Source organism: Micromys minutus, assembly GCF_963924665.1.
Source record: "Micromys minutus genome assembly, chromosome: 21".
Taxonomy (NCBI): Eukaryota; Metazoa; Chordata; class Mammalia; order Rodentia; family Muridae; genus Micromys; species Micromys minutus.
The window spans coordinates 11,011,723-11,034,159 of NC_137956.1; the positions used below are offsets into that span (position 1 = coordinate 11,011,723).

Consider the following 22,437-nt stretch of genomic DNA (forward strand, 5'->3'; position numbering starts at 1 on the left):
GGGGGGTAATCCTTACTACAAGAAAAATGAATAGTGTTTTGGAGCATGTCCCTGGACAGTACAAGCATTACTAGAAAAATCTTTTTTGGCATGGGGTAGAAATAAATACAAACGGAATGCTACATTTTTAAATCAACAGACTGTCCGAGGAATGATAAAGGCATCAGTAAAGTATCAGGGAAATCACTTTAAAACATCATTGGAGGGGGCTCAAAACACACTCAAAAGCAGATTTGTTTAAAGGTGTCACAATAGCTACATATCCAGGCATTTAGGGTCATGGAAGGTGTAATAAGGATACTTTTCTTTCCCAAGAAGAATTGCTCTTAAACCCAAGCATATTACTAAATAGCAACATTGTTCCTGGTAAACAATAATTGGCAACAAAACCAAGTTTTAAAGCTGTAATTTCTGCCCAAACCTGTCTCAGACAGCCTTTAATAACCAAGATGCAACCTAATTTTGTTGTAACAAGCTTAGGCCAATTCTATCAAACAAGTCCTTGGTGGTTAGATATCCAGTTTCATTTAAGGTTTTGAAAGTTCATTTGGCAGCCAATCCCATCCCTCATCCAGACCTTATGTAGCACACGTGGCTCGGACATACCGTGTTCTGTATGAAGAGACTGAAGACCTAACTTATCCATCATCTCACTGATGGCCTTAGCGATTGGCAAATCCTGTTCGTTTGAGAAAAGCAGCGGCCCAGCATCCTGCGGCCCATCTTCTGGAAGCATCGTGTATAGCACAGCTGTTCCTTCCTGAAGTCTTTCACCATCATTGCTATCTACCACGAAAATTATACCCTGGGCATTCTGGAAGTAATGCCTCCAGAAAGGCCTAATTTTATCTTGACCACCAATATCCCATACTGTGAAACAGGTGTTCTTATAGTCTACCGTTTCCACATTAAAGCCAATGGTAGGGTTGGTGGTGACGATTTTCCCTGATTTCAGTTTACAGAATTGCTGTCTTGCCAGAAGCATCCAATCCGACCATCAAAATGCGCATCTGCTTCCTGCTGAAGAGGCACAAGAAGAGAGAGGAGATAGAAGGTGAGGCCCATGGTGGTGGTGGCACTTGACGGTCAAAAAGAGGGGGTCTGGTGCGCCCTCGGGCCTTCACAGTTCCAACTCACAATCAAGAGAGCAGAAAAGCAAACGTCGAAGACCCGTCTCTCAGGCTGGAGTGTCATCCAGCAGAGTAGTGGGACCAGGACCAGCACGGTGACCTCTCTTATTTATTCAATCTAGAACTACAGTTGGTGGGAGAGTCCCACCCAGCCTCTGGGGGATTCTTTCCTCTGATAAGAGCCAACAGACATGCCCAGAGATATGTCTCTTAGGTAATTCTAAAGCCAGTCTACAGGAAAGTGGAGACGAGCAACCACACCAGCCCTCCATGACTTCCAGAAAGCCAGATCCACTACTTAGGAGTTTGGCCTTCCCTTCAAATCCACAGTAAGAGAGATTTCTTTCCCCTTTCCTAATTCCTGCTCAGTCCTTAGTAAAATTTTACACAGAAGAACCAGTCTTTGCCGCCTTCCTTTTCTGCCCCTGAGTCGTGCTCCTTGTATCCTTTGACAGGTCGTGTGGTCGCCTGCATCTTATAACGTGAACAAGCAGGCAGGGCAGGTCAAAATCCCAAAGGAAAAGGATTATACTCTTTCTAATCATAGTTGGCTGGCCATTTATCTTTAACCTACCTAATGCTTCCTCCTCTTTTCTGCAGACAAATTGCTGATCAGAATCATCCTACATAAAGATATGCAGGCAGGAATGGCTCCTGGATCATCCCCTATGGGGATATAAAGGCTGGATGACCCCTGGTCCATTCCACATGGGGATATGCAGACTGAGATGGCCCCTGGTTCATCTTCCAAGGAGAAATGCAAGCTGGATGACCCGGACCATTCTCCGAGGAGTTGTACAAATTGGATGACCCCTGGAGTTTCCTTGGCATATAAATATCATCTTTTCTATATGTTTAGATCCAGGTTCTGCAGACCTACACGACTTCCCACAGCGCCCAGGAAGGTGCTCTAGTCAGCTGAGAAGCCAGGCCTCCTCCTCTTCTTCCTGTATGTTCAACATATTACGTTCTTCAGTTAACAAAAGGCTCAGAGCGCATCTAAAATTCTAATTTCCTGTCTTAAAGATCACTTTATTCTTACAAGAAACACCTGAAAACAAACTCCTCATTTTATCAGATTCAAGAGAGAGACTCATTGTAAATTTTGACAGACTTCTTCATTTGTTTGTTTGTTTGTTTGTTTTACTGTTTTCCAGCTGGATTTCTCCATAGTGAGTGTGTGAAATATTCCCTTTCTTGACATTCTTCTCACTTGCTATTTCAAGATGGCTATTGAGTAGGAATGACAGGACAAGCCACACAAATCTCGGTCATTATGTTTCACTCAGTGGGGTCCTGCGTGCTCTCCTGCCCTGCGCCTGGGTCAGGAGCCCAAAGAGTAGAAGCTGCCATCGAGTAGTTAGATTCTCACTGAAGTCATCATCGGCCTGTCACTTCCATTTCCCATAATGTCACTTTAAACTCCTAAAAATGTTTCTAGATAATCCTCCAGCTACAAATTAGAAATGTCACCTTTTCAATGAATTAGACCGAAAAAGGAAAAGAAAGAGCTTCAATAGCTGCACTAACTGTTTTGTTCGCATAAAACTTTCAGATGGGGACGGTCCCGGTAACTGACTGCCTGGAGTTGTCAACATTTCAGACCTTCAGTGCTCTGATTGCTCCTGGGCTGGCGGCCTTTGTGCAGTGGGGTGCTGTTGTGTTTTAAAGCCTCTCTTTTGGAAGAGACCTTCCAACAATGACTCTAATTACAACCCAAGGCTGGGAGATGGCTTGTGTAGCAGCTTCCGTGGTGGGAGGTGGAGGAGGAATGAAAGCTTATAATTTCCTTTGAGGTGTCTTGCAGCCTGACAGCAGCCTGTCCTTGTGATGGGAATATGCAGTGACGTGAAGAGACTAAACCAGAGTGGCACGCCGTGTCACTGCTACGTGAATCACTAGTCAACACGTAAGCAGCACAGAGCTGCTCTCTGTGATCTCTGTAAGTGCAGTAGTCTGGGACAGGATTTCCTAACATTTTGAACTCTCTCAGCCTCTTGTTAGTTGTCAAAACTGCTTGTTCCAGAGCTAGAGAGATGGCTCAGTGGTCACTGACTGTTCTTCCAGAGATCCCGAGTTCAAATCCCAGCTCACAACTTTCTGTTGTCCTCATCTGGTGTGTCTGAAAACATCTACAAAAATAAACAAACCATTTAAAAACCTGCTTGTTCCTCGCTGGCACTGTTTTCCCTGGCCATCAGTAAAGGAAATGCATGCCTCCACTAAGCAACTACGGAGCAAAACTACCGAGCAAATTTGTTATTACTTTGAAATAAATTAGCTTCATGAATCACAATAGTATGCGTGGATACTTGACAAACGGAACATCTGCGCTTTAAAATTGTGATCTATTCTGTTTGCCCTTAAAAAAAAAAAAAAAAAAGTGCCCTTCAGTGTTTTCAGCTATATGCAGCAGTTCGAAGACCTATTTCTTCCTCCCTGTCAGCTGCTCCTACCTCAAGGTCAAGATATGGAGCGACTTGTTCCTTGCGTCTACTGAGTTAGCTTTATTTTCATAAAAAAGTCATTAAGACCTACTGAGTTCTAAGGATCAAGCTGTAGGTCACAGAATCAAAGGTGGAGATTCTCCCCAAGGAACCTAAACCGATATATGACTGAGCCTGCACCAGGATGACAGACACAGGAAGCATGTGCTCTTTCCTGCTAGAAGAGAGCTTAGGAAAACCGCCATCCAGAGGCTTCATCGGCCGGAGACTGGCATAGTATTATTTTTTAAAAAATCATTCAAAGACATGGTAATCTAAAGCTGTGATCCTTAGCTTTATCCTCTACAAGTCAACAACATGCCAAGGAGTGTTTGACTGTAGGCTTTGGGCTCTGGATTCCAAGTGGAGAATTGGAATCGTGTCTACTCCACTGGGTTCTCTTCCTCCTTGGGCTGGAGTGTGTGTCCATAGTGGGGCATTCACTAAGGAGAGAGAGAGAGAGAGAGAGAGAGAGAGAGAGAGAGAGACAGACAGACAGACACACACACACACACACACACACACACACACACACACAGAGAGAGAGACCAATTACCTAAGAGGCCTAATGACCCCTTCACAGTGCTTGTCTAAGGTCATTGGAAAATGCAGATGTTTACATTATAATTTGTAACAGTAGCAAATTACTATTATGAAGTAGCAGCTAAAATAATTTTACTTGTTGGGCTCACCACACATGAGGAACTGTTTTAAAGGGTTGCCAGATTGGGAAGATTGAGAACTTCTGCTTTAGAACATAACTATTCAGTGTTCTCCCTTTTGAAAACCAGAGAGCCATGCCTTACATGGATGGATTGAAAGCTGGGGCTGGTGAGTGGCACATGACATCGTACAGTGGTTAGCGACAGCCATTCAACAGTCTATGCCTTAGCAGCTAAGGTAAAGAAAACAACAGTCTTCATTGATTATTGTGTTCATGTGCCAAACACTATGTGTGTGATTTATAATGTATTTCTCTTATACTCACAGGTGAGAAACCTTGGTCTCCTGGTTACAGAATCAGGTGTGGGCTGTATGGACATATGTAAGTGAAATCCTGACCTGAAGGAGCAAGACAACACACCATCATTTATTGTTTCTTCATTTGTCTTTCACTGACTTGGGATTTTTTTCTACATTTTAATCGATTTTAGTTTGTAAGCTTTGTGTATGTGTGTGTGTGTGTGTGTGTGTGTTTGCACACATGCAGCATGCTAACATGTGTATGCCACCATGCTCGTGTGGGAATGAGTTCTTCCCTTCCCTTTCAAGGATGGCATTCAGGCTTGGTGGCAGTACCTTCACCCTCTGAGTCATTACAAGTCCTGGCTTGGGACTTACATACTGATAATGTTCAATTCCAGTCACCTTTGCCAACTATTAGCACGTGCCTCAGCCCACCCACTGTCTCTCTGAAACAATGTCTGTTAGACGAGAAAGTTTAAGGCGGTGACCCCTACGTTCTCTTTTGGAAAATACCTGAGCATACAAAGTATTTGGTCTGGGGCTCTAGGCTGAAACTGAAGCACCATTGCCCATTCCTTACAATTTTAAAGTCTTCATTTATACCCATTGTACCTTTGCATCGTGTTATGAAAACATTCCAAATGTATATAGGCAACATCATGCCATAAATACCCACTCAAAAATGTTCACCTAAAACAGTGGTTCTCAACCTTCCTAATGCTGTCTGACCTTTCAGCACAGTTCCTTTTTTCTGGTGATTCCCCCAACCATAATATTATTTTCTTTGCTACTTCATAACTGTCATTTTGCTACTATTATGAATCATAAAGTGAAATAGAAGTTTATGGTTTCTTTGGAGACTTAGTTGTGTCACGTGACATTTTTCTGGAAACGCCTCACGAGAGGGTGTTTTGCGGTAGCAGACCCGTGGGAAGATGTTTTGCTGAGAACAGACACCTAGTGGTTTTTGGAAGCTGCCTGAAAAGAGGGCATGTGGTGTTTGGTTAAAGTGGATGCTTGAGAGGAAACATGATGTTTAGAAAGGGTGTAAGTGTAACTCGACACACAGTGGATGACACTGTGACATTGGTTCGCCTTGCCACTCTTTGCTGGTCTTCATTGGTCTTCATTGACAATGCTGTAGCACTGGGTCACCTTTCCTTCCTTGCTGATCATTGTTGTCCTGACTTCCATAGAGAGAAACACACTAAAAAACTTCTGATGGTGTTTCAGCAGCTTCTTGGTACTTTCTCAGACTAGGGATGATTGGCAGAGCCTTCTGTTTCTTCTAAATCTAACTGCTGTTGCTGGTTCATGAATGGTGTTTGCGAGTGGATCAAGCCACTGCTGCTGATTCATGTGAGCTGAACTGATGATATTCTAACTATGAAGATTAGAATCACCCAAAAGAACTATTTCTAAACAGGTTGATACCCCCCTTTGCCCTACTGGTCTTTCCTTTCTACTACCTCTGGGCTAGAAGGGAGGTTAAAACCTTTAAGAACCCTTGTTAAAGAAAGTTCTGAAAAATTTAAGTCCACAATAATGTAACTATCCAATATGCAGAATATCTGATATGTGACTCCCCCAAAAGAGTCATGACCCACACAAGCTGGGGACCACTGACCTAATAGGTTACTGTGCATGGTCTAGCTTGCTCACTTTAATTACTTATCGCAGCTCAGATATGATTACAACATATGTTTTCTCCTAAGAAACTGAGCTGCATTTTCTTTTTAATACGTAAAGCTGCTACAGTATTTTTCTTTTCCTTAAATTCACCGTTTCTTGAGGACTAGTGTTACTAGCAGCAGGGCTTCTGGAATAATAGAGTACAGGCTGTTCCTGATTTGTAACTACTTAAATGTCGAATAAACCCTGAGAAACTCTAATGGCTATCCAACTGAGTGCTTTTTTCTTTTTTAGATCTAATGATGAAGAATGGTCAGGTATAGACTTTGTGTATCTCTTTTAAATGTGGTTCTAGCAATTTGATTTTATTGTATTTTATTTTTTTAAATGTCCTTAGACTTTAAATTATGGATTATTTGAAACTGTGTGGTTTCTATTTATAAATAGAATCTCCAGCTTGGCAGTGGGTATGGTCTTAGCTCTGGTGGGGTTTTAATACAGAGCATCCAATCCAATCTCACCTGCAGTGTGTGGGTTTCCTTCCCCTCCCCTCCCATCCCCCACCCCTGCCCTTGCATGGCCTGGTTTTTAAATCTTTCTCCATGTGATTGCTGTGAAATGAAATTTCATTTTAATTAGCATTTCTATTTAATAGTGAGATTGAGCAGCTATTTATATGCTGATTAGGTTCTCTGCTGCCTGACTGGGCAAGGTAGATGTCTCAGTCTGCAAGGAATGGGACCCTCTAATACTTTACTTACAGCTAGAATTTTAATGTCGTAACTGGTAGAACTTGTTTTGGAGAGAAAAGCCCAGGGAGAGTTTTGACTTGAAGGAAGAGTCAGTGCTCAGGCAGCTGTTGACTGTTTCCATGCATGGAAAGGCTGGCACTCTGAGTTTGAGTCAGCCACTCAGTCATCACCACTAAAACTCTTCCGTTTCCGGAGTTCTGGGCCTGTTACTCAGTTCTGATGCTTTTTGGTGCTAATGAGCTGAAGGACAAAGAGTGAGTGTAAATGCTCCAGTGAGCTTTTGATTCCCAGGCCCTGACCTCTCATTCACTGAGCCTGGGCACATGGACTTGAGTAGGATGGATTGAACGGCACCTTTAGGATCTGTCTCCCAGTCACCTAGAGACCCCACATTGTCATTGTTGACAGTTCCCGGCAGCTTCCTAAAGCCTGATTAAATCAGAAAGACTTGGAATGGACTAACATAAAACTGCTTGGAGAGCTTCAGTGTGTGGCAAACTGATTCCCACACATTTGTCTCTTGCCTGGATGACTTTCCCACTCCCAGGGCACCTACTTTTACCTCACACTCATAACTCAGCTCGGAAATCTCCTCCCAAGGCTGTATGCTTCTCTAAGTTATACTTTTTAGTTATTTTCCCACTTGGGAGACAAATTTGTATTTGAGGCACATAGCATTTTTGAGAGAGCTACCAATATAACCCACATGCCTTCCTTTATTACACTTGTGTTAGTTAACTTTATGGTCAGTTAACTATGTAGGTGTGACCATACTATCCAACAGAGAAACTTATAAGAAGAGGGGTTTGAATTTGAGCTAATACTTTCAGAAGGTTCATTTCACAGGTGCTTAGCTCTAGACGTGGGTAGAATACCGTGGTGGCACTAGCATGTGACAGAGAAGAGCCCTTGTTTGTATGGTGAACGGGAAGGAAGAGACAAGAGACTGAAGGGTATATATAACCTTCAAAGGTTTCCGTACGACTCTTCCAGATCTTCCCTGTCTCCTGAAATTTCCAGCAAGTCTTCAAATAGCATCTTCAACTAAAGACCACCTATTTTACATATAAGCGTGTGGATGGTCTTTAAGCCAAACCTTAACATTCTTATTATGTAGCCTTTCATATACATTCAGTCATATAGCGTGTACTTTTTGTGTGTGGCTTATTTTGCCTTAATCATATATTTATAAAATCTGTCTGTGTTGTTCCTTTTTCAGCTTATAATATCTTTCTTACCGCTACATCACATGTGTTAATTTGTGTCTTTAATCTTCAGGTGAACACTTTATATTTAGTCTGCCTAGAGTATTAATTATTCTACCTAGAACATTAAGGTAATATTCCTTTGGTACATAGGTGTGCAAGCAATTGTGTTAGACATATACCTAAAATTATACTTCTTGGGTCATGAGACTTTTGGATTATATCAAATCCAGTAGATAATGAGAATCTTGCAAAGTGATTATATTTTTTTATATTCCCATTGATTTATATTCCCATGAGTAATCTTACTTTTAATTTTTTTTTCTCCCTTTTGAGCTGGGGCTTGCTGGCTGTCAGAGTAGGTGAAAAACAAGTTCTGGATTCAGTGAGAGACCCCAATCCAAGGGAATAAGACAGAGAATAAATTGTTCTGTCTTCCTGGTAGACGATCCTTTTTGATCCTTTCTTATTTTGATGAGACCTTCATGTGAATTCTGCTCACTAACGTAGACTCTTTTCACTCGTACATACAATTTTACCTTTTGATATTTTCCCTGTTATGTTCTCCTTTTGAATCCCAGTCAGCTCTCCCTTCCTTCTCAGTCTGAGAGAGAATAGCGTGTCTCTTCTCTCATGTGGCAGCTATGCACGATTGGTTTATACACACCGTTGAAAAGGGGATAGAATTCAAAAAAATCACATTAGCTCGTATCCTCAGTTCAATGTCCTAATCCCCACACTAGGAGATGGAGCCCTTGGGAAGTAATAAGCCTAACTGGACCCTCTCATAGAGAGGGACCTTCCCCCTTTTACCATGAAGGGCACTGTAGAGGACAGTGAGCCAGAAAAGAGGCAGAGTCCAAACACTAAATCTTTTGGCTCCTCGACCATAGTCCTCCCAGTCTTCAGAACTATGGGAAATAAATGTCTATTACTTATAAGCCACCCAATCTGTGTTGTTATGACACCCTTAATGGACTAAGACAAATTACTCTTAATGGGCAAGGCTGAGTCATCAAAACAAGCTCAGATGGATGGAAAGACCGTGGCTGACCCTGAGTACTCACATAGCTCATCTTTTTATCTGCAAGAGCTAAAGAATGTCTCTTAGATGCTAAGGGATGCTAGGTGCCTCCCTCTGGGGCTTAGTACATGCTTGGCATGTTCCTGCCTTGGAACCTTTGAATTTTCCTTCCTAGTCTTTAATTCCCTCGTCTATGAAAGTCCTCAAGGCTTGTACTGGAGATAGATATAAAACTCGCAGAATAATTCCTGGCTTACAATGTTTACTGAATAAACCAGGAAAGAACACGGAGCTCAAGGACAGCTGTACAAAAAGCAGCTAGGGTTTACTTAGGGAAAAATGATTGGTGTGGGGGAAGGGAGAAGAAAGAGCTCCTGAGTCAAGCGATCAAAGATACAGAGTGGCCATGGCCCAGGCTTGTCTACATACATCACAGAGGCCAAGGTCCAGGTAGAGGATAGTAAGTGGTGTGCAATTAAGTCAGAAAACTATTTTGACTCACAAAATAAATGGCTATTAAAGAACAGATAAAGAATCTTGGGCTTTTCATTGTTTCCTCCAAGCCTCTTAACTTAGTTCATTATTAGAATTTGAGTCAAAGGCACATACCAGGAGGTTTTTCTGCCCACAGTGAGTGAGCAATGTTTGATTTATTGATGCTTAATTACTCAGAGTCTGTGGTGAGACTATCCAGGTTCAAAACCCGATCCTCACATCTTGACTTGAAGTAAGACAGTTAGCTACTCTCCCTTCTGGATCCTTAACTGTAGAAAAAAACTGATGGAGAGGCCAGGCTTACTGGGTTGTTGGTTATAAAGACCAAAGGGAAGAAAAGATGATTAGGAAGGTCTTGCTATACCACCCACCACAAAGCAAACTTTAGCTATTAGTAGTTTATAAGATTCCTTACTTCTTTAAGTGTCTCCCTCCATTAAAGATCGAAAACTCTTTCCTAAGGAAACAAAACTCGTATAATGCTGCCTTTACTAAGAAACTAAGCTAGGAGTGTGTCACACCCTGCTCTGCCCAGACACTTTGAGACAGACATGACCATTGCTTCTAAAATTTTGCTCAGCCAAATAGCAAAATCACAACAGCGACAGCCGCTGAGGGCTGTGTCCAGATGAGTTAAAATTTAATGAAGTAAGGAAAGCCTTATATTTCTGACCACTGTTCTGCTTCTAAGAGCTGTCTTTCTGTTTATGTTTTCCTCTCCTCCCAAAGTTTAGCTTCTCAAAGGATGACTAAAAGCCAGACATACATGATAACTGTTTATTTTCTTGTCCTGTTTTGGAAGCTGCTGGTCTGTATCCAGACATGTTGCACAGAAGTCAAGAAGTAGATCTCTACATCTCTACATCTAGAATAGATGAGAGAAAGAACCAAAAATGCAACGAGAGAATGTCAAATGAGTCAACAGTCTTGGGCTGGATTTTACTTGTCTCCGGTGTGTCCTGGACAGTTGGACCTGATGGACAGATAGATATCAGGACTAACAAAATGCTGTCACTCAAGAAAGTCACTTGACGAATCCTGATTTTGCCAAGAAATGCTATAGTGTGGCACCAGAGTCCTGCCAGCACCCTGGAAAATATAACAATGCCCGGATCACCACCCACTGGATGTTCTTCATGTGTAAGCTTAATGTTTTTAGCACATGCCTCTCAAGCCTATTTTCAGCTCTCCGTAAAGGATTAATGAAAGTAACTGCATCTCACATGATTAATGTCTTGGAAGTGAATTCCATCTGAGAATGAGTAGGGAATGTGGATAACTTTAGAAAGATCTCCAAAGGAGTCGGGTTAAAAAATGAGCTCACATATCCAAGTTTAACATTGGAATATGTTTTTATACTGACGTCGAACCTCGGTGATAAGCCTTGGTCAGTGAATATTCATTTTAAAAGAAGTCCTACCGTAGGAGCAGCTTTTAGACTCACTGATGGGAAAGAAAGAGCAAACAGATTTAAAGGTCTGAGCTAATGTGGATTCCATTAGATGGTGACAGAATGCTGATGTGTTACAACTGTTACCCCTAACCTTTCGAATCTTCTATAAAAGAAAGCGAAATACTTCTTACTAAAAAGACAGTTATAAAAGCAAAGTAAAACAAATCAATAATTTACAAACCATTCAGAGCACGCAGTGATGAATGAATAGTGGTGTGAGACAGGGAGACAATAAAATCCTAAATGTCTAAACAGCTGTTACTGTTTTGAGATTACCATTTATGTGTGTGGGTATCTATATATATGTAATATGATAATATATGTCTACATGTACTTCTTGTTGATTTGAAGTGCAACTATAGAAATCTACCTATGACAAACATATGAGGACTTTACAACTAAGTCTAGAGATTTTCTACCATGTATCAGGAACTGTGTGTTTTTTTTTTTTTTTTCAAAGCGTTAGGAGCACATTATCATTATACTCAAACACGATTAGTGGTTATTTGAGTGAGTGCAGACAGAATTTCATAAAAACAACAGATGCAAGAACTCCTAGATAAGCTCACTAATTGCAGAGGCTGGGGATTTGGAGAAAGAGGTCCAAAATACCCGAGAAGCAGGTGCTGTAGGCATTCCTGCGGCTTGCGTGGGCCCTGGAGGTATTTGATGCGGCAGACAGCAGCTTGCTTCAACACAGGGCTGCATAAGACAGTTGGCAAGAGGTTTAGTGGCTGTGGGGAGCTGCAGATTAGAGAATGAAGAGGAGATGATTCAAGCCCCGTGTGGGGCCAACTCAGGCAATGCTAGCTTGTGACTTTTAAGACCCTCTGCCTGCTCCGGCTTATAACTCAGGTTTTCTGCACTCCCCCTGCTAAACTGAAGATGGTATCCCTGAGTGGGCCTTCTGCGTGCCTCTCCTACCTTCGAGCCCCTCCTCCCCACATTAAGCTGCTTCTCTTGACTGGCTCTTCCTGATCGTTTATGACTCCTCTTAATTCTTGTTTCTTCGTGGAGAAGACTCTCTTTCCCCCGGTTTTCACCTCCCACCCTCCTGACCACAAGGTTAAGTTTTCCCACACCTTTTATTGGGTTTTGCATCTTTGTTATTTAAGCATTTATTCACAGTTCCTTGTCTGCTGCCGGGATTGAGAAGAAACTGAATCCCAGCACTTTCTGTGCTATAAGCATACATCAGATAATTGATGAATAAAGTGAATGAATGAATGAATGAATGAATGAATGAATGAATGAATGAGTGAATCTCCAAGGTGTCTTCAGTTTGTATCATTTTCTGCTTGATGATCTCTTCCCTCTTAGTGGCATTGGTAGAAGCACCCAAGTTCCTTGTTACAAAAATCTGTGAGTTAGTAGTATGTTAGCCATGACTAATTCTCTTTAGTTTGTTAACTAGCTAATATGATCACTGTACCACATAACAAAATTTTGTAACCTAGAAAAAAATTATTTTGAGATTTTTGTGTAAGTCATACATAAAACATCCATTTCTAACAATATAAAAGTATAATATTTCACATTATAGAACACCTAGAAATGATGAATAAATTATGCCAAACACACCTTTAAGTTTAATATGCAAATACCATAAGAAATATTCCTGCAGGGAACTCTTGAATAATGCTGTTTTCTATGGTCAAGGGATCCTTGAAGAAATCATCTGCTGAGAGAGAAGAAGCAGGCACTTGGCTTAGCTCTTTTTAGCTTCCAAGGAAGGAAAACATATCCCAACATAATCCACAATCACAACTTTCCTTGGCATGGATTTGGGGTTTATCTCCCAGAACTCAAAACTCTTAGTCTGAATATCTGACATATTAATGGATTAATGGATTCTTACCCTGGGGCTGTTTGGCAGAAGCAAACATTAATCTTTTCTAAAGAAGCAAAACCTAATCTAGAACTCACGGGAACTTCACAGGCAGAGGCTTAGACACAGGTTTATTATCCAAGTCTATGCAACATTCAACACATACACACACACACACACACACACACACACACACACACATACACACACATAGAGACACACACACAGACATATACACACACAGACACACACAGAGACACACACATATAGACACACAGACACACACACATACACACAAATACACACACACACTCACACACATACACACACACACACCACAAAAACAAAAACATCAGCATGACAGCATAAACACCTGGGAATTTCAGTTCAGTCAGGTATCTACTGATATTCTAACATGATTAAACACATAAGACAATAAGAATTAGAAAAAATAAAAATTGCAGAAAATAAGTCACTATAATGCTAATAAATGAAACATGCATTCATGGGCGCTCAACAGGTAGATAGATAGATAGATAGATAGATAGATAGATAGATAGATAGATAGAGAGAGAGAGAGAGAGAGAGAGAGAGAGAGAGAGAGATAGGGCATAGATAGGGCTCTGCCATTGTCCTGAGACTCTTGTACTCCTCTGCATGTAAGTCATGGACTTGGCTCTCCCGTGGTCTCTGAAGGTTCTTGCACACTCCTTCAGTGTACCCTCCACGTCTTGTCATGCTCTTTGATTGAATGGCCGACTTCTTCTATCTTATTTTCAAGTCCTGATATTCTATTTTCTACTTGATCTATTTTATTGTTTAAGGCTTTCCCCTATGTTTTCTAATTGGTTTGTTGAATTAATTTCAGCTTGACATCTCTTTGCTGAAATCATTTTTAAAACCCTGAACTGTTCTTCTTAATTTTAGTCAGCCTATGTTTGTGGTTCTTAGAGGCCAGCCAGTAGTTTGCTCCCATTCTCTTTAAGTCCACTCTGGTTCTTGTTCGTGGCTTCTTGGCCTCATGTCCTCTTCGTGCCTCGCTTTCGTTGATCCTGTTGTTTTCACTTTTGTCTTGAGGTTTATCCAGTTCATTCTCATTAATATCATTTCTGTAGAGACTGGTGGCTTGTAGTGACAGTGTCTTCTGTCTTGTTAATTCTCGTTAATAACATTTCTATAGAGTCTGAAGGTTGGTTGGCGGGGATGGTACGGACTGTCCTGTCCTTTCAGGTTACTCAATGAGCATGCACACAGGTAAGACTCCAGACAGAACAGAAATCTTAAGAAGCAAGAGCCAGATTATCCAAAGCGAGCAATAACATTGATATCCTACTCAGTGAATGAGAGGATAATGTGCCAACATTTTCAAGATACTTAGAAAAGATAATTGGCCTAAGTTTTATGCCCAGGTAAACTATTGACCAATAATGACAATGAAGTGCACTTTATCAAGCTGTGCGGGTGGATGCAATTTAAACCAGTAAAACTAGTTTAGAAGACAAAGGTGAGCTTCAAAAACTATGAAATAAGCAAGCACATAGTAGATAGATAAGAGTCTCTCTCTCTCTCTCTCTCTCTCTCTCTCTCTCTTACACACACACACACACACACACACACACCCTAATGACCTGAGTTCAATTCTTGCATTCCAGAAGGCTGCAGGGAGAACAAACTTCTGAGAGTTGTCTTCTAACCTGTAGAAGCACAAAACACATGGGCAGGTTGTTGACCCTACAGTTTGAATCACTAGTGTGGGATCACATTGTAAATAGAACCACTAATGGAAGTGAAGTGTATAATTATTTTAATTTAATTTATTTTATTTTACTTATTCACTTTACATCCCTCTCCCTGTCTCCCTCTAGGTCACTCCCTCCCACAATGGTCTTAAGAGAAAAATATGTGATCTGGTGCAGTTCACAGCCTGACCCATGGCAGGAGACCTGGGTGTGACCATCTATGACAAATGTGTCCTCCTTCAGAGGTTCCTCCTCTCTGGTCTCAGTCACCCTGGATAAATCTGTCTCTGAGCACAGCTTCTTCAACTCTGACATATGGAATCATGAACTGTTGCAAATGTAAGAAGGTTTCTGTGTGTGCGGTGACGGACCCTCCACACAAAACCAGATGCACTAGCAGCCTGATGCCTCTGCCAGCGCTCCAAGTGTTGCTTTGTGAAACTTCACCACATCCTTGGTTCTTGGAAAGAATAGTGTCATGTTCCGCAGGAGAAAGTTAATCCTTCCTAAAGCCTGAGACTCATCTTCAGCTCCACAATAAGCTTTCTGGGATCCCATAGGGAATCAACGCCTTCAAAAATCCCTTCTTACACTTGTGTTGGAGAAACTGGATCTTTACCAATAAAAGAAGGACACTTGATCTTCTCTCTCATCTTGAACAAAACTCAATTGCGAGTGGATCACACACCTTAATGTTAGACCCAAAACTCTGAAACTTTTAGAGGAACGTAGCGCGTACGCTGTAGATATACAAGCATGGGTGGACAGGACTCTTTCTCAGGATATCAGACCAACGGTTAGCAAATGCTATCTCAGGAAATTAAGTGGCTTCTGTGATGTTTCAGTGAAGAGATGTCCCACAGACTGGGGGTGGGGGGAGTTTTGTCAGCTATATGTCAGACAGAGTGTTTAGTGTACACAAAGCACTTAAAAAGCAGAACACCAAGAATGCAAGCAAGCTCACGGAGGAGCATGTACGGAACCGAAGAGCGAGTTCTCAGAAGGAGAGATACAAACAGCTCCCAAATTCTTTAACGTGTGCTCAACATCTGTAGCTCTAAGGGAAATTCAGAGTAAGACTGAGATCTCATCTCCTTCCAGCCAGAAGGGTGTTATCAGAAACAAGTGACTACAAATGGTAGGGATGAGGGGAAAGGAACCATTTGTTCACTGTTGGTGGGAGTACAGACTGTGGCAGCCAGCATCGTAATGAGCGTAGGGGTTTCTTAGAAAGGGTAGAATTTCCATACAACATAGCTATATGAAATCTAGAATAGTGTGCTTAGCACCGAATGCCTGCAAAAGCTAGACAGGCAGAAAGGAGTCTTTAGCCGAAGGCAGAGGGAATAGTAGGACACATTGGGCATGAAAGTGAGTGTGGGGAATGCTGGGAGGTAGAAAAACCTAAGGAGTGTTGGAAGAGGAGAGGAATTGGGTGGTGGGAAGTAGGGGAAAGTCACATGGAAACTTGCTAGTTCATAAGCTTATCAAAATATAATCTAAAACTTTCTAGTGGAAGTGCCTTCTACAGTGACTTCTACAAGTGCTTCTCCCAGAGGTGATGGATTTTTAACAGAAACACTAGGGCCGGGTGTGGACCACTTCCCCACACGTTGTTAACCACCCAGAGATCCTTCAAATAATACAAACCATTACCATGTTCTTGACTATCCACTAGAACTTTATGGTAAGAGCCTACTGCTAATGACATCTCACATGCTGACCATAGGGTATGCAGGAAGCAAGCTAAGGCCGAGGTCCACCCCACGCCCGTCAGTGGTCTTCTACTGTGCTAGAGGTGCTGCACAGAGTTCAGGAGGAGAGAACCCATCGGTGGTTTATTCAGAGCTAGGGATTCTGTGAGCTTCAATAGTGATCTACGAGGAAATGTGTGCCCTCTACTACAATAGTGGCCTGGCTTATGGGGGGAACCAACCCCTTTCTGCTTGGATTGAAGGACCAGTCTCCAGATGGTGATGTAAGTGTTTCTGTAGACCTAGTCAAAAGCCTCTGGCTAGAGAAGTCAGAGCCTTCAGGGACGACTACTACTGCTGCTGCTTTGCTAAACGGTCGGTCGTACTCTCAAACAGCCTTCTAAGGACTCACAGACGAATGCTGTCCTCAGCCTTCATCTGGGAAGCTTCTTACTGATTGCAGCACACAGTCGATTTGGAAACCCATAGCAGGACAGAGTGCTATGAGTAAATCATGACACAACCTCCCAGGCTCAGAGTGGGATGTCCCCATAATGAAATGGGGAGAGCAAGTGTGAGAGCCAGAGGACGAAAAGTCTCCTTGCCTGGCACAGCTCTGGAACCCATGCTTTTGTTGCCACTGTAGTCCCTGCACAGGATCTGCACACCAGGGGGTCCGTCTGCATTGCTTTAGCTTTGTTGTAAAAATGTTGCAAGTAAAGACAACATGATCCAGACACAAATACTATCGGATTCAGTGACCTTCGATGCAGCTAGAATACACACTCAGAGCAAAAGCTGTGGAGCTTCACACTACAATTTAAACTTTCAACACTGAGTATATTTTACACATGTATGCACTCCCCAGGATGTGCAGCATTAAAACTTAGACAAACAGCTTTGTATCCTGATTCGTGATTCCTTCTGTCGCCTGCGTTCACTCCTTCCTCATTCCCTAATCTTTAGCCTTTCTTGTTCTCTTTTCTACATGCTATACTGTACCCACGTGTGCATTTCTTTACACAGTACGTGGATTGTTGGCTGGATTCTGAACGTGAAGGAAAACAGAGGGAGGTTTAAGATATCACTTATTAATATATAAGTCCATCCATTTTCCTGCAAATTCTGTGATTACCTTTTTCTTTAGTGCTGAATAGTATTCTGTTCTCTCTCTCTCTCTCTCTCTCTCTCTCTGTGTGTGTGTGTGTGTGTGTGTGTGTGTGTGTAACACTCTCTATTCATCTATATTTCATCATGGATGAGAAGAGCCCAAGAGAACCCAACCCTCCACGAAGCACTAAATAGCAATTAGCAATCTGTGGTGGCTTAAATAAGATGTCTTCATAGTGTCAGGCATCTGAATACTTGGCCCGAAGTTTGTGACACTGAGGGGGTTTAAGAGGTGTGAATTTGCTGGAGGAAGAATGTCACTGAGGGTGGGCTTTGGGGTTTCAAATGACATGCATTCCTCTCTCTCTCTCTCTCTCTCTCTTCCTCCCTCCCTCCCTTCCTTCTGTCTCACCCCCCTCTCTCTCTTCCTCCCTCCCTATCTCTGTCTTTCTGTCTCTTTCTCTGTCTCTCTCTCTTCCTTCCTCCCTCCTTTCCTTCCTCTGTCTTCCTCTCTCTCTCCATCCCACTCTCCCTGTCTATCTCTGTCTTTCTGTTTCTCTCTCTGTGTCACTGTGTCTCTCTGTGTCTCTCTGTTTCTCTCTGTGTCTCTCTGTCTCTCTGTTTGTCTTAGTCTTTCTCTCTCTCTCTCTGTCTCTGTGTCTCTCTGTTTCTCTCTCTCTCTCTCTCTCTCTCTCTCTCTGTGTGTGTGTGTGTGTGTCTGTTTGTCTTAGTCTCTCTCTCTCTCTCTCTCTCTCTCTCTCTCTCTCTCTCTCTCTCTCTCTCTCTCTCTCTCTCTCTCTCGGCTCTGTCATGAGGCTCTGCTGCTCTGAGGCTTTACCAGGGAGGGAATTCATAACTCATCTTAGTCTCTGGATGCCTGGGACAGGTTCCCAAGCAGATTTCTTTCCCCTATTAGCATTTCAGTTAAAGCCTTAGCTTCACAAACAGAACGCACAATGTGGAGTGCGAGGTCTGGTCCCACCTAATCTGCTTCTAGCTCGCCAGGGCTCTTAATGCATCTATTGTTACCGAGAACTGAAAATAGCGGTCTCTCTCTTAAGCCTCGAGGCTATTTGTACTTATTCTGCTCTTGTTCAAATGCCTGGCTGGTTGCTTTTATCTGTGAAGACTTGCATAATTCCAGGGGCGGTGCTGTACACATCTATTGGGGAGAAAAACATGTTCTCTCCCAGCTGTGTGCGAGGCGAACAGAATCCAGTAAACAGACATACATTTTCTCAGGCAGGCTTGGGATATAGACTGTCATGATCACTCACCCAAGCAGCAGTAGCAACAGTGAATGGACTGCTGAGTTAATTAGAACCCAGACTCCTCAGCTCCTCCTCGAATGAGCACTATTTTCCTTTGCCCTAATTACAAGATAATCTTAAATATCATCATTTTGTAAAAGACCCTGTAACTACAAATTACTTTGCAAACCATATTATTGGGTCTCAAAAAAAAAAAAAAAAAAAAAAAAAAAAAAAAAAAAAAAAAAAAAAAAAAAAACATATTATTGGGTCTCAAAATGTGACTGCAGTTGGAAGACAGTTGCAACTAGCAAAACAAACAGAGTAAACTGCCATCACCAAAGACTAGCCCTGTTACCGGGCAACAGGACTACTCCGGCATCTCGTGGATGCTGAGCTATTTGCTCCTGAATTCCCCCCACACCTATCTTTAAAAAGACGTCAGAATGTTGCTTTGTCTTATCAGCAGATTATAGGTGATGGGTGGTAGATTGAAAACAGCTGCCAAGGTGGGTGATGTTTGAGTTTGGCAGTCATTCCTGGCAACAGTGTTTCAATGTGACCGCAGTGTGAGGAAACCAACCATCAAATTATTGTTTAAGATGCTACTGTCACCACTATCACGATCAAAAGCAATGAAACGCAGAAGCTACCAGAACTCTCTATAAGTAAGCTTGATTAAATTTGGGGACCACAGCAGGCTACTTTGCTGTTAGATCATTACTATAGAATTTTATTTGAATATTTGCCCCGAGGCACTACAATGCTGGAGACTTACAGAGCCCCAGTTTTCCCAGGTGTGCTAGTACCATAGGCGGGAAATCTAGGGCAGGAAAAGGACCTATGTCAAGTGGACTGTGGAACATTACCAGAAATTTTGCCACCTTTAGAGTGGCGACAAGCCTATTCTCAAACACACAGCTTCTCGTTTGCGTGTGGGTGTGTGAATCCAAACTGTTTTTTAAAATATCAAGCTAAAGGTGAAATGACAGGGTAGGCTGGGAAACTCCCGCGATAATTCCCACCTAGTGTTTATAAGATGTTTTTCTACGTGATGACCACTAGGGGGCAGAGCACGCTGCTTCGATTTCCTAGAACCCTTTACCCACTGGGGCGCTGAAAGAGAAAAGCAGGTTGAAGTCTGAATAGACCGTTGGATAGAGGGTTGGGGATCCCTCTCAGGAATCTTAGTCTTATTAATAAAAGAACTTAAGAACGGATTTCCATGTAAGCTGGCATGGGAATCAGACACGTGATGAAAAAACAGCCACATGGTAGAAAGGGAAGCTTTAGAGAAAGAGAAAGGACACCCGAAATAGAAAGGGTAGATTCTGGAAGAGAGAGGGGGAGAGGGGAGAAAGAAGAAGGGAGAGGAGAGGGAGGGGGAGGGAGGAGAGGAGAGGGAGAGAGAGGAGAGGAGGAGAGGGGAGAGGGAGAGAGAGGAGAGTGGGAGAGGGAGAGAGAGGAGAGGAGGAGAGAGGAGAAGGGAGAGAGAGGAGAGGGGAGAGGGAGAGGGGATAGGGAGAGGGAAGAGGAGAAAGGGAAGATGGGAGGGGGGAGAGGGAGAGAGAGGAGAGGGAGAGGGGAGAGAGGAGAGGAAGAAAATGGCTAAGTTGCACCTCTTCTGCCAAAGCCCATGGTGACTCCTAGGGACTGTGCTGGGGGTGGGGATCACAGAAAAGAAAATTACAGTATCTCATCAAAGGAACAATTATCATGCTTATCTCTTTAACATGGCTTAAGGCGAGCCTACCTTCCTAGGGGTGGTCTCCTGCCCCGGGGAGACTGCCTGACCCAACTAGAAAGTTAGGTCTCCCACCAGGCCAGAGATTCTGTTCTTTGGACCAGAGGAGTTTTTCTGTAATGGGCATCTTTGTTGCTGCTCTGACTACTTTGAACTTAACAAACCTCTCACCCTCTGTGAGTCACTCACTGCTCTTAGGAGCCCAGGGTTGGGTGAGCAGCGGGAAGAGGATTCTATTGGAACCAAAAGTTTGTGCCTTTGACAACTTTTGTTTCTTAACCTATTTCTTTCTACCCTTCCCTTTCCAAAGACTGCACAAGGCTAGTTCTGCACAGTCCCTGGACATTCAGACGGTCCCCAGTGGCTGCCCGAACCAGAGATGTGCCCATGTTCTCTAGTGACATCGATGTGGTCCTGTTGGTGTTTAGCCCCAGACTCAAACATGGGCCTCAGTGGCAGCTTGAGGTGGGGCCTCACTGTCCACGGTGCCAGGGCTGCCCTCAGAGCGGGTTGCTCCCCCTCCAGCCCCATCTCTCTTCACAATAGCTGCTGCACTTCTCTTGGTCTCCCATCTGCCCACTACATCCTTCTTCGCTGTGGAGACCCCCACTGCAGGCTGGCCGTGTAGCTGGCAGGGCCCCGGGGTGACAACTTCCATCCGTGTGCGAGGTGTAGCAGGACCCAATTAACATTACTCAGATCTGTCCCTGCAGCCGTGGCTGAGTTCCTCGCCACCCTCCCCAATGTTCTGGGCTCCGGAAAGAAGAGAACATTTACTTAGCCTTTATATTTTGAGATGCCTTAAGTGGCTCAACAGCTGGGCCAGTTCCTAACCACCTCCCTCCGAAATTTCCGAGTTATTCCTTACTACAACCTACATTCTATCTAAGCTGCCCTAGGCCCAGATGTGCAGCCCTCCCGCCCTGCGTCTCCCCAACTCCTACGTGTTGGCTATGCGCATTCTCTCAGGTGTGGCATCTTGGTTCTCCTCCCGGCCTGGCAGATGCCCCCTTCCTCCTCCTCAGTCCCTTCCCTGGGGAACCCTAGAAGTCCCTCCTCTGTTTCCCTGCCTAACCACTGGCAACCAGCAACATTATTTACCAATCAAAACCAACTGGGGTGGGGGGGAGCAGAGTCTCTCAATTTTACATGTGGGACACACTGCAAACAGGTTTTGGGGAAACCTAATTAGCGTGACAGTACACCAGCTATGACATGTGGTGGCAAGTGGGTGTCTAGGGCCTGCCTGTGCCGAGCTCTGGACGACAGGGCTGTGGGTGGCATGGCAGTCCACGGGCCTCTGTCTGTCTTCCACCTCCCGTGCTGTGCCGCCTGGCTTTGATTTGACTTGATTTGTATGAGTCCGGGGCATAAAACAGCTTTAGCTATCAAGTCGGGCATCAAGCTAGGGTAAACAAAAGACTGCTCTGCCCCTGGCCGATATAAGAACACCACCACCAAGACGTCTTATTCTTTCCAGGAGGGCAAAGCGAGCTTTTGGTTGCTGGACTTTGATAACTAAACCTCGACAGCCAGCCTCAAAGGGAGGAAATGGCCAAATAAGGGAATAGAGCTTGAAGGTCAGCTTCAGGAATGTAATCTGACAGTGTTTAGTAAGGCAGAGGGAATGAGGGAGAAGGACAAGGCCTGCCAGAACCATATTTAATATGCTCCAGCTAGCTAGAGTTCCTTCTGTATTTCAATAAGACCAGCCAGCACAGCACGCTTTTTAAATTTTTTTTATTAGATATCCTCTGTATTTACATTTGAAATGTTATCCCCTTCACCCACCCTGCTCCCATCCCCCATCCCCCTCTACTTGTGTTCACAAAGGTGCACTAGCTCCTAATCACCCTCTCCACCTCAGTGCCTTGGCTTCCCCTACGTTGGGAAAAGTGCCCTCCCTGGACCAAAGGCCTCTTCTCACAT

At 43.3% G+C, this 22,437-nt stretch overlaps 1 pseudogene across 1 annotated transcript; it reads right to left on the bottom strand.

Moving 5' to 3' along the window:
- Nucleotides 1-578: 578 nt before the first annotated feature.
- LOC308434178 (ADP-ribosylation factor 4-like) lies at nucleotides 579-21,166 on the bottom strand (annotated as a pseudogene). The gene is made up of 2 exons: nucleotides 20,986-21,166; nucleotides 579-1,132 (listed from the first exon to the last, which is right to left on the bottom strand). The product of its transcript is annotated as an ADP-ribosylation factor 4-like (transcript).
- Between the last annotated feature and the right edge of the window lie 1,271 nt (nucleotides 21,167-22,437).